Below are 12,746 nucleotides of genomic sequence, written 5' to 3'. Positions count from 1 at the left end.
ATGAGGTTAATTCATTATTCTCAAATGAGGCAGATAATGAGTAATTTAATTTTAAAATAATACTAATTCAATCAGAAGTATCTTTTGCTTGCTTGCTGTGACTCTGTGCAACCCCACAGACTATAGCCTGCCAGGCTCCTATGTCCATGGAATTTTCCAGGCAAGAATACTGATGTGGGTTGCCACTTCCTACTCTGGGGATCTTCCAATCCAGGGAACAAACCCATGTGTCCTGTGTCTCCTGCATTGGCAGGCAGCTTCTTAACCACTGTGCCACCTGGGAAGCCGCCTCAAAGTATCTTTTACTTGAACTCAAAAAACCATATTACAAATATCCAATGCATGTTCTGGAAATAATCAGTTCAGTTCAGTTGCTCAGTCACGTCTGACTCTTTGCAACCCCATGGACTGCAGCATGCCAGGCTTCCCTGTCCATCACCAACTCCCAGAGCTTACTCAAACTCATGTCCATCATGTCAGTGACTCCATCCTACCATCTTATCCTCTGTCGTCCCCTTTCCCTCCCGCCTTCAATCTTTCCCAGCATCAGGGTCTTTTCAGATGAGTCAGTTCTTCACATCAGATGACCAAAGTATTGGGGTTTCAGCTTCAGCATCAGTCCTTTCAATGAACATTCAGGACTGATTTCTTTTAGGATGGACTGGTTGGATCTCCTTGCAGTCCAAGGGACTCGCAAGAATCTTCTCCAACACCACAGTTAAAAAGCATCAATTCTTCGGCGCTCAGCTTTCTTTCTAGTCCAGCTCTCACATCCATACATGACTACTGGAAAACCCATGGCTTTGACTAGACGGACCTTTGTCAGCAAAGTAATGTCTCTGCTTTTTAATATGCTGTCTAGTTTGGTCATAGCTTGTCTTCCAAGGAGCAAGCATCTTTTAATTTCAAGGCTGCCATCACCATCTGCAGTGATTTTGGAGCCCCTCAAAATAAAGCCTGTCACTGTTTCCATTGTTTCCCCATCTGTTTGCCATGAAGTGATGGGACCAGATGCTATGATCTTAGTTTTCTGAATGTTGAGTTTTAAGCTAACTTTTTCACTCTCCTCTTTCACTTTCATCAAGAGACTCCTTAGTTCTTCTTGGCTTTCTGCCATAAGGGTGGTGTCATCTGTGTATCTGAGGTTATTCATATTTCTCCTGGTAAATAATATCCATTTACTATACTTTTTCATATAAATCTTATATATGTTCTATAATCAAGATTTTAGAATAGCAGTAATATAAAGAAATTAAATTCTCTTATACTATTCTAAAATTCATATCTACAGTAAAGGTATTGTCAAGGAAGTGTTTAAACAACTCTCCATTATGTTTCTTTGTTTTCATCCAGGAAGGAAATTATACTTTCCCTTCCACCTTTAGCCAAGAACAATTGATTCTTTTACATTTTGTTTATATATTCCATTTTTCCTCCTTTAGCTGATTGTTTAGGAAATCATTCGCTTCTATTCAATGACTGATCTATCTAAAATATATTAGAAAAAAAATCACAAATTTTACTCCTTTCTTAGGGCTTCCCAGGTAGTGCTAGTAGTAAAGAAGCTGCCTGCCAACGCAGGAGACATGTTCACTCCGTGGTTTGGGAAGAACCCCTGGAGGAAGGCATGGCAACCCACTCCCGTATTCTTGCCTGGAGAATCCCATGGACGGAGGAGCCTAGCAGGCTATGGTCCATAGGACCGCAGAGTCAGACACAACTGAAGCAACTTAGCACGCACACACTCGTTTTTGTCTTCTGAGGTACGATTAATGTCATGTAGTAGTAATATCAGTTTTTATTTGGGTGCATATTGCATAGTGCTTTCAAAAATTTTTATTAATCATCACAACAACACTGCAAATACTGTTCAGTTCAGTTCAGTTCAGTCGCTCAGTCGTGTCTGACTCTTTGTGACCCCATGAATCACAGCACGCCAGGCCTCCCTGTCCATCACCAACTCCCAGAGTTCACTCAGACTCACGTCCATCGAGTCAGTGATGCCATCCAGCCATCTCATCCTTTGTCGTCCCTTTCTCCTCCTGCCCCCAATCCCTCCCAGCATCAGAATCTTTCCAATCTTCCAATGAGTCAACTCTTCGCATGAGGTAGCCAAAGTACTGGAGTTTCAGCTTTAGTATCATTCCTTCCAAAAAAATCCCCAGGGCTGATCTCCTTCAGAATGGACTGGTTGGATCTCCTTGCAGTCCAAAGGACTCTCAAGAGTCTTCTCCAACACCACAGCTCAAAAGCATCAATTCTTCGGCACTCAGCCTTCTTCACAGTCCAACTCTCACATCCATATGTGACCACTGGAAAAACCATAGCCTTGACTAGACGGACCTTTGTTGGCAAAGTAATGTCTCTGCTTTTGAATATGCTATCTAGGTTGGTCATAACTTTCCTTCCAAGGAGTAAGCGTCTTTTAATTTCATGGCTGCAGTCACCATCTGCAGTGATTTTGGAGCCCCAAAAAATAAAGTCTGACACTGTTTCCACTGTAGTTACTCTTATTTCATAGATAAAAAAGATGAGGTTAAAGCCAAGAGCATGTGGCTAGTAAGTGACAGAGCTCATATTCAAGCTCAGCCTTCTGATAAGTCCAACTCTAACTACACAGCAGCTCCCCGCAGTAGAACACATGCCTTAGTTCTGTGTAGTAATCTGATTGCTTAATCTTGACTGCTTTTTCTTTGTAAGATCTCAGTAGCTGTATACTTAACTTCAAAGCAGAAATTAATATCTTACATTGAGGAAAAATAGGACTCTTCTTCTGAAGGTTAAAAAATTTCTCCTAGAATTGTTATATTTCCTAGTCTGAAATATTAAAATAACTTAGCAAATATACCACATATTGATATGTTGTAATTTATGCATTGTAATTCAACCTCCAGTCTCAATAATAAATCATATTATCTTGTAATCAAGCAACTTCACCTTAGGACTGTATAATTGTTAGAAAAGTAAATTTTATTAGAGGTTTTGTTTTCCTAGATTTTAGCAGATAATGGCTTATGTTTTGTAGGTTGAGATGAATGATCTCTAGCTCCTATTATAAGACTTGGAAGAAAAAAAAAACTCAATATTTTAGAAAGAAAGATGAGCCCTTGGAAATATGCATCCTTTCCAGTTTTTGGAAAGATTCTGATATCATATCTTTTCCTTCCCCAGCTATAATTCAAGTACAATAAGCAGTAAAATGTACCTTCATAAACAAAAAGTAATTTTTCTCATAATTTGTAAAACAGTTATTTGTGAAAACCTATTCTCTTGTCAGAAAATCAGATTGTTTTGAAATTAATAAAATCTTAATTATACACATTTCAGTATGGGTCCAGTGAACAATGATTGATTAATTTTGCTTCTTCATTTCGTCATGACCATGGTAGTCTTTATGTAGTGTGGATAAGTGAACTGTTGCTGTGGTTTTATGGAACAATAGATCTAGATTTGGCTTGAGTGTTTAGTTTGTTATTAGTGTTATCTCTAAGGCAGAATATGTGATATATATTATACTACTTGAAGGCCTATTCTATGAAAAATAAGGATTTTCATCAACTTGACCATGGAATGGCTTTAACATGAGGGAAATTTAGGATGTTAGTTTCAGATATGCTCTGAGAAATTCAGTCAGGGTTCTGATAACTCTCCCTTAATTGTCTTCTACCATACCTCAAAGTCTCATGACTTGATAGTATAAATGAAGTTATCTGGAAAAGAATTTCTTATGTGCTTATATGGTTTTCTCTAAAAATATTAAAGTTCCATAGAGAAAAATGTTGGACTCCTGTGTCCTCTCTAAATATGATATATTTTTTAAAGTTTTTTATTTGAACACCAATGAGCTTTAGACAGATTCTATTTCCATTTGCCTGATTTCTTCCAGTCACACTAGTTGCTATGTCTCACATTCCTTTGCTCTTCCTTCCCAAGTGTTGAAAGCCCCAAGACACTATCTCCAGTCATCTTTTCATCTCCATCTACCCCTTTTCTTTGGGAGATCTCAGCCTGCCCCCAGGTTTTAAAGTTGCTTTGTAGGCTGATGACTCTAAAATGTAAATGTAATATATAGATCTCTCCTATAAGCCTTTTTCTCTCTTCCTTCCGTTCAGCATAATGATAACCAGCTCAAGTCTCAAGCCAGGTTTTTTGTGGACTAGTTCAGACTATGACACTTATTACAACCTTAGCAGTTGTAATAGTAGCCTCTACTTGGCATTTATCACTGAGAGAACTAAATTACCTATTGTGCCTGAAAGGGCTTAGAACAGTGTGTGGAGCATAGCCAGCAATGATAATGCATAGCTGTAATTATGACCTATCTCCACTTGGATATCTAACAAGCATCACATGCTTAACATGCCAAAGTAGGACAATTGGTTTCTTCTCCACACACCCAGGTTCCCTGTCAATATCCAACCCAAATACCTAGAAGCAATCTATGATTCTTCTGTATCCTTCAAATGACCCATCCAATCCGTGTCTCAGGAAGTTCCTACCTACTTCCCCAACAAAAATATTCTGATATCTTCCCCTTTTTTTATCCTTGGCCAGAAACAACTGATCTTTGTCTCCCAAGTCCTAACTCAAGTTTCCAATGTTTCCCAGAATCCCAGCTGGTCCCCCGCCTTCCCTCCTCCCCGCAGGGGATCCAGGGCACAAGGTATTCCTTCTAAACATGAATCAGATCAAGCTACTCTTCCTGCTTAAACCCTCCCAGCTGCTTTCCCCTACAGCCAGCATAACATTCCTACAAAAGCTCACAGGTCTGGCCTGTGCCTTGCTCCCTGACCTTTTCTTCCTCTGTTCTCTCCCATCTTTCACTCTGCTGCACCAACTCTAGCCTAGTCTCTGAACTAAGAGTAAACCAGGCTCCTTTCTGTCCCAAGCACTTTGCACCAGCAGCTCCTGCTGCTTCCCTGTATCTCCTCATTGCTCAGCTTGCAATTCTAATTCCACTTCCAGAGATCGGACTTCCCTGACTTCAGCCACCTTCCATCACCTCTCCCAGCCCAGGTCACTCCAAACTCATGGCCTCATCTCATTTTACCCTCTTCCTCGTGTTTACCTGAATACGACATTAACTTTTTTGTTTTCATGTTTTTAGTCAGTCTCCCTTCCTGCAACGTTAGCTTCCTGAGAGGAAGGGCTTTTCTGGTTCTGTTCATCACAGTTTCCAGTACTAGAGCAGTGCTTGGAACACAGGGAAGATGCTCGAAAAATGCTTTGTGTCTGACTAACTCTGGATTTGGTGAGATCTTATGGTGAGAGTCCTACTCTGATGCAGACCTTAAGAAAATGAACATGCTTATAGATATCTGACAAATGGATGTTAGGTAATGAAGGAGGAGGAGGCATTCTGAACCTTTTAGGAAACTCATGTTGAATTTGGGTTGCTGGGCATTTTGTTTTATATATTCTAAATAAAGTCCTTTTTTTAAGTCCTATTTTCAATGAGAAGACATGAAGGACACTCTAGTAGTAAATTGGAGAGCCATGTTTAAACTCTCCCTTGAGCAGTTTGAGTCTTAAAAAATTTTTATTCTGCATCTTAAAGAAAAACTCATTCAATATTGGTAGGGAAATGATATTTTGCAAGAATTTTACATGCATTTTAGTAATAAGATAACCAAAAAAAAGTTTTTAATTAGATGAGAAGTAATAAGCCCTGTATGAAAATAGTATCATCTTTTTTAAAAAAGTTATAGTTATTTTCCTTCAATTTTACTTAAATAACTGTTTTTCCTTAAATTTTACTTAACTTTCTACCACAGTGCTATAGAAATTCCAGAGAGGCGATTTAATCCATTTCCCTGTCTTCAGGGAGGATAAATAGAGATTCCATATTTGTAAACTTCTGGACAGGATATTCCAGAATCACAGAATCACCCTTATACATCCATTGTAGTAGAGATTCAGTATGATTCAGAAAACATTACACTTAAGTGTATTGTTGTATATAAACTGTCTTAATTTTCTGGGTTAATTGATGGGTTAATCAAGTTACCTTTAACTTACTTCTTAGACAAAAGGCAAATCCAAGAAGATCACCCACAGTGTATATTATATATATATATATATATGTATGAATGTGATAGTGTTAGTCACTTAGTTGTGTCCAACTCTGCAATCCCATGGACTGTAGTCCATGAGACTTCTCTGTCCGTGGAATTCTCCAGGCAAGAATACTAGAGTGGGTTGATATTTCCCTTCTCCATGGGATCTTCCCAATCCAGGAATTGAACCCGGGTCTTCTGCATTGCAGACAGATTCTTTACCACTGGGCCACTGGTAAAGCCATATATATATATATATATATATATATATATATATATACACACATACATATATATATACATACATATATATATATATATACACACATACCTACACATATACTGTATTTACTATTTCAAGAAGTTTCCAGGGTATGGTATGTATGCTTTGCTCACTCTCTGACCCTCAGATACTTCTTGAAAATAGAGGATGGGGTGTGCAGCTTAGATGATTAGGAGCTAAAGGCATTGCAAGAACCCAAGTCTTTAAAGAAAGATTGAATTGTGTTCATTATGCTTTATTTGCTAAGGCAAGAAAATATGCTGATCCACTTTCCAGAGATTTTTCAGCAATGGTTGAAATAACCTTTTCCCTTTTTAAATTTAAAGCTACATTAAGAAAAAAAAGCAATTTATGTTCCATTTCCAAAATAGTCTGGCCAATCAAAATTTTATTATGTGTGATTTAAAGGTCATTAAAAATGCTGAAGCTAATTCTTAACATTAGAAAATTTTTGTTGTATTTTATGGAAGCTGCACTCAACCGAACATGGTTTGAGTCTTCATACTCAGGAGTTATACACATTGTCCTCTGCTCACATTCTCAGTGCGTTATGTCAAGGAACAGACTAGCAGAAAGTAATAAGGCAAGGGAAGGATAATATTAAAGCTCCTTAAAAACAAAGAGCAAGGACTGACTTCATGCCAATATCAATATTTCAGTTTCTGGTATGTAAAAATATTTATGCTACGAAAATCCTAGAAATTTCAAAAAATTGTATTTTTAAACAAAAAGTGGTATATTCTTTGGTTTAGCATTTGGAGATGTTTCTATCTGCATCATTTCTGAGTTAGAACATAAACATTTAAAATTTGAAGACATTCTAGAGTAACTGTAGTTGAATGACAAAACCAGGCATAATAATTTCTCCCCCCTTCTCAATCGTCCACCACAATAGCTATTTTAACAAAGCAATACCTTATCCTCAGAATTCCTCAAACTGGATGGTCTTTATTCTCAACTTTCTTTGGAGTACTAGCTTTCACAGAGTCAGACTTATTAAAATACATTAGGCTTAGAATTTGTTCTTTGTGCACCTAGGCCATGGTTTCATAACCTAGATCTGTGAGCAAAAAAGAACCCTACTAACTGGAATTGCCACCTAAGAGAAGACAACATTTTCTCCTATCCACCATTATTTTGTACATAGAGAGCAAAGAAAGTGTACTTTTAACAAGCTTACCAAAACTCACAAGACCTCAGTTTGATTGTTGAAAGAGGAACTTATTTTTGTATCACAGTAAAAATTATGCTTCAGAATTAAAGTCAACAACAGAAGTAATTGTCACTTGGGGTATCTTCTGTTGTTTGTAAATAATTTATGAGAAGACTAAAGCTTGGGGATTCCCAGGTGGCTCAGTGGTAAAGAATTTGCCTGCCAATGGAGGAGACGTGGGTTCTGTCCCCAGGTCAGGAAGAGCCCTGGAGGAGGAAATGGCTACCCACCCCAGTATTCTTGTCTGGAGAACTTCATGGATAGAGGAGCCTGGTGGGCTACAGATGATCGGTCGCAAACAGTTGGACACAACTGTGTGACTAAACAAAACAGGACTAAAGCATGCATTGCATGTACTTGCCAGGACCGAGATGTGGGGTACTTTATGGAGTTTTCAGTAAGCTCCCCTCACCTCTCACCTGCCTGTCACATGAGACGAGGCAACACATTGACAAAAGGAAAACTATAATCAAATAACCAAGGTGGCCTGTCTGGTACAGGCAGACCTTGCAGATATTGTGAGCTCGATTCCAGACCACTGCAGTAAAGCAAATATTGCAATAAAATGAGTCTCACCGGTTTTTTGGTTTTCCTGTGTATATAAAAGTTACACTATGCTATAGTCTATTAAATGTGCAATAGCATTCCATCTAAAAAATTAATGTATGTACCTTAATTTAAAATAGTTTGTTACTTAAAAAATGAAAAATAATTAGAAAGGTAACATCAAAGATCACTGACCACAGATGACCCTAACAAATATAATAATAATGAAAAAGTTTGAAATAGCTTGAGAGTGACCAAATGTGACACAGAGACACAAAGTGATCGATGCTGTTGGGAAAATGGTGCCGATAGACTTGCTCGATGCAGAGTCACCGCAAACCTTCCATTTGTTAAAGAAACACAGTATCTGCAAAGTACTAAAGACAAGCATAATAAAATGAGGTCTGCCTGTACTTGCAAAATAATAAAAGTCAAAAATGAAAGTAAAAGTTCAGGCTTATTTACAAGCCATCAATCCATATAGCTTCCCAGCATGTTCCTTGTATACCCAGGCCATTGTTACAGAGCCTAGATCCGTGAGCAAAAAGAACCCTACCAACTGAGATTGCCAGCTAATAGAAGACTTTTCTCCTATCCATCATTAGGAGATAGCTAATGGAGTTGGGGTTTTTTTGGGTGTTAGTTCTAAAAGGTCTTGTAGGTCTTCATAGAACTGTTCAACTTCAGCTTCTTCAGCGTTACTGGTTGGAGCATAGACTTGGATTACTGTGATATTGAATGGTTTGCCTTGGAAATGAACAGAGATCATTCTGTCATTTTTGAGATTGCATCCAAGTACTGCATTTCGGACTCTTTTGTTGACCATCATGGCCACTCCATTTCTTCTGAGGGATTCCTGCCCGCAGTAGTAGATATAATGCTCATCTGAGTTAAATTCAGCCATTCCAGTCCATTTCAGTTCGCTGATTCCTAGAATGTCGACATTCACTCTTGCCATCTCTTGTTTGACCACTTCCAATTTGCCTTGATTCATGGACCTGACATTCCAGGGTCCTATGCAATATTGCTCTTTACAGCATCGGACCTTGCTTCTATCACCAGTCACATCCACAGCTGGGTATTCTTTTTGCTTTGGCTCCATCCCTGCATTCTTTCTGGAGTTATTTCTCCACTGATCTCCAGTAGCATATTGGGCACCTACTGACCTGGGGAGTTCCTCTTTCAGTATCCTATCATTTTGCCTTTTCATACTGTTCATGGGGTTCTCAAGGCAAGAATACTGAAGTGGTTTGCCATTCCCTTCTCCAGTAGACCACATTCTGTCAGATCTCTCCACCATGACCCACCCATCTTGGGTTGCCCCATGGGCATGGCTTAGTTTCATTGAGTTAGACAAGGCTGTGGTCCTAGTGTGATTAGATTGACTAGTTTTCTGTGAGTATGGTTTCAGTGTGTCTGCCCTCTGATGCCCTCTTGCAACACCAACCATCTTACTTGGGTTTCTCTTACCTTGGGCATTGGGTATCTCTTCATGGCTGCTCCAGCAAAGTGCAGCCATTGCTCCTTACCTTGGACGAGGGATATCTCCTCACCGCCGCCCTTCCTGACCTTCAACGTGGGATAGCTCCTCTAGGCCCTCCTGCACCTGCGCAGCCACGGCTCCTTGGACATGGGGTTGGCTGCGACGGGCATGCTAAAGTGCAGGCGGTGCTGCACTCAATAGGCCAGCAAATTTGGAAAACTCAGCAGTGGCCACAGGACTGGAAGAGGTCAGTTTTCATTCCAATCCCAAAGAAAGGCAATGCCAAAGAATGCTCAAACTACCACACAATTGCACTCATCTCACACGCTAGTAAAATAATGCTCAAAATTCTCCAAGCCAGGCTTCAGCAATATGTAAACCATGAACTACCTGATGTTCAAGCTGGTTTTAGAAAAGCAGAGGAACCAGAGATCAAATTGCCAACATCCGCTGGATCATGGAAAAAGCAAGAGAGTTCCAGAAAAACATCTATTTCTGCTTTATTGACTATGCCAAAGCCTTTGACTGTGTGCATCACAATAAACTGTGGAAAATTCTGAAAGAAATGGGAATACCAGACCACCTGATCTGCCTCTTGAGAAATGTGTATGCAGGTCAGGAAGCAACAGTTAGAACTGGACATGGAACAACATACTGGTTCCAAATAGGAAAAGGAGTTCGTCAAGGCTGTATATTGTCACCCTGCTTATTTAACTTCTATGCAGAGTACATCATGAGAAACGCTGGGCTGGAAGAAGCACAAGCTGGAATCAAGATTGCCAGGAGAAATATCAATAATCTCAGATATGCAGATGACACCACGCTTATGGCAGAAAGTGAAGAGGAACTCAAAAGCCTCTTGATGAAAGTGAAAGTGGAGAGTGAAAAAGTTGGCCTAAAGCTCAACATTCAGAAAACGAAGATCATGGCATCCAGTCCATCACTTCATGGGAAATAGATGGAGAAACAGTGGAAACAGTGTCACACTTTATTTTTCTGGGCTCCAAAATCACTGCAGATGGTGACTGCAGGCATGAAATTAGAAGGCACTTACTCCTTGGAAGGAAAGTTATGACCAACCTAGATAGCATATTAAAAAGCAGAGACATTACTTTGCCAACAAAGATCCGTCTAGTCAAGGCTATGGTTTTTCCTGTGGTCATGTATGGATGTGAGAGTTGGACTGTGAAGAAGGCTGAGCGCTGAAGAACTGATGCTTTTGAACTGTGGTGTTGGAGAAGACTCTTGAGAGTTCCTTGGACTGCAAGGAGATCCAATCAGCCCATTCTGAAGGAGATCAGCCCTGGGATTTCTTTGGAAGGAATGATGCTAAAGCTGAAAGTCCAGTACTTTGGCCACCTCATGTGAAGAGTTGACTCATTGGAAAAGACTCTGATGCTGGGAGGGATTGGGGGCAGGAGGAGAAGGGGCCGACAGAGGATGAGATGGCTGGATGGCATCACTGACTTGATGGACGTGAGTCTGGGTGAACTCTGGGAGTTGGTGATGGACAGGGAGGCCTGGCGTGCTGCAATTCATGGGGTCGCAGAGTCAGACACGACTGAGCAACTGATCTGATCTGATCTGAATGGAGTTGGTTTTGGACAGGGAAGTCTGGTGGGCTGCAGTCCATGGGGTGGCAAAGAGTCAGACACAACTGAGCTACTGAACTGAACTGAATGGCTATGAAATCTTAGCCTAGGTTTAAAAGAACAAATTCTCATAACATGAGAATTGGTTACTAGGGAGCTGGTGTAACAGAAATTAGGAAGCCACCCAAACTCCTATAACTTGAGGAATCTGGCTTAGAAGAGTCTTGGATGGGTGAGTGAGCTTTTCTACTGGCTCTTAAATCTTTGAGTCTTATTTTAAACTTTTGGGAGTATATTCTTTGCTCTATCTTTTTTTTTTTCTTTTTCATATCTATTCTTTTTGTTCGTTTTAACCTAATTTCAAGTGCACAAGCATTTTTCACAGAGAGGAAACCCTACCTGTAAGGCTAAGCTATTTGTAGGATCAGGACACTCTATAAGGAAAGTATTTTAGAATAACTGTTCATAGCCAGTTATTGCACAGAGAGTCTGGCGAAGAGTTAAGCAGAGAAAAATAAAATTTAAAAGACAAGAAGTGGGGAAAGACAGATGTATATGATCAGAGCCTCTGGCTAGATGGTCACCTCACAGCCTCTTTCCAGGTGGTGTTGCACACCCAGGATGTAGGGTCCTGGGAACGTGATGAGAAGCATCACTGCCACACAATAGGAAGGTCCCTACTGGCCAAGAAGACTTGGAGAAAGGTAGCTGGTTACTGCTTTGAATGTGTTGGCATCTACTGTTCTAATACAGTGAGACAGATGGCATACAGGGGCTGGCATCAAGAGAACAGGCAAGAAGAGTTTTTTGACTGAAGGAGGGAGAGGGGGTGGGACTTGGTAGAGCTGAAGAATCATCACAATAGGAGATGGAGGGCAAGCTGTAATTTCACTTGCACCTGACGTGAAGAACTGATGCTTTTGAACTGTGGTGTTGGAGAAGACTCTTAAGAGTCCCTTGGACTGCAAGGAGGTCCAACCAGTCAATCCTAAAGGAAATCAGTCCTGAATATTCATTGAAAGAACTGATGCTGAAGCTGAAACTCCAATACGTTGGCCACCTGATGTGAAGAACTGACTCATTGGAAAAGACCCTGGTGCTGGGAATGGTTGAAGGCAGGAGGAGAAGGGGACGCCAGAGGATGAGATGGTTGGATGGGATGACCAACTTGATGGACATAGGTTTGAGCAAGCTCCAGGAGTTGGTGATGGACAGAGAAGCCTGGCATGCTGCAGTCCATGGGGTCGCAAAGAGTCGGACACGACTGAACGACTGAACTGACTGTCTGATGTTGATGGCACAGGTTCTGGTTTCTGGCTGGATGCGATTCTATCTACCCTCTTGAAAAACAATCCAGTCATGTCACAGCAGGCCTGGATTGCGTTCTGAGTGGCTGCTGCAGCCTTCCTGTACTGTTCTATGTTCAGATCTCATGTCTCAAGAACACCAGCACCTCCTCAAATAAAGAAAACCCCCTTGTCATTTCCTGCATCATGAATCTCTTCAGTCCTTCAGTTACTTTTCTCCCTCTTGTCTCTCTTTGTCCTTTCTCTGGGGCCTCCAGTCCATCAGC

At 40.5% G+C, this 12,746-nt stretch overlaps 1 protein-coding gene across 6 annotated transcripts in view; it reads left to right on the top strand.

Annotated features, from left to right (window-relative positions):
• DLC1 (DLC1 Rho GTPase activating protein) overlaps positions 1-12,746 on the top strand; it is a 434,197-nt gene that overhangs the window by 184,450 nt on the left and 237,001 nt on the right. The window lies entirely within an intron of this gene.

The sequence above is a fragment of the Bubalus bubalis genome, chromosome 1 (genome assembly GCF_019923935.1).
Source record: "Bubalus bubalis isolate 160015118507 breed Murrah chromosome 1, NDDB_SH_1, whole genome shotgun sequence".
Lineage (NCBI taxonomy): Eukaryota > Metazoa > Chordata > Mammalia > Artiodactyla > Bovidae > Bubalus > Bubalus bubalis.
Note: the sequence above shows the minus strand (reverse complement) of the source record. Positions and strands in the feature narration are given on the sequence as shown.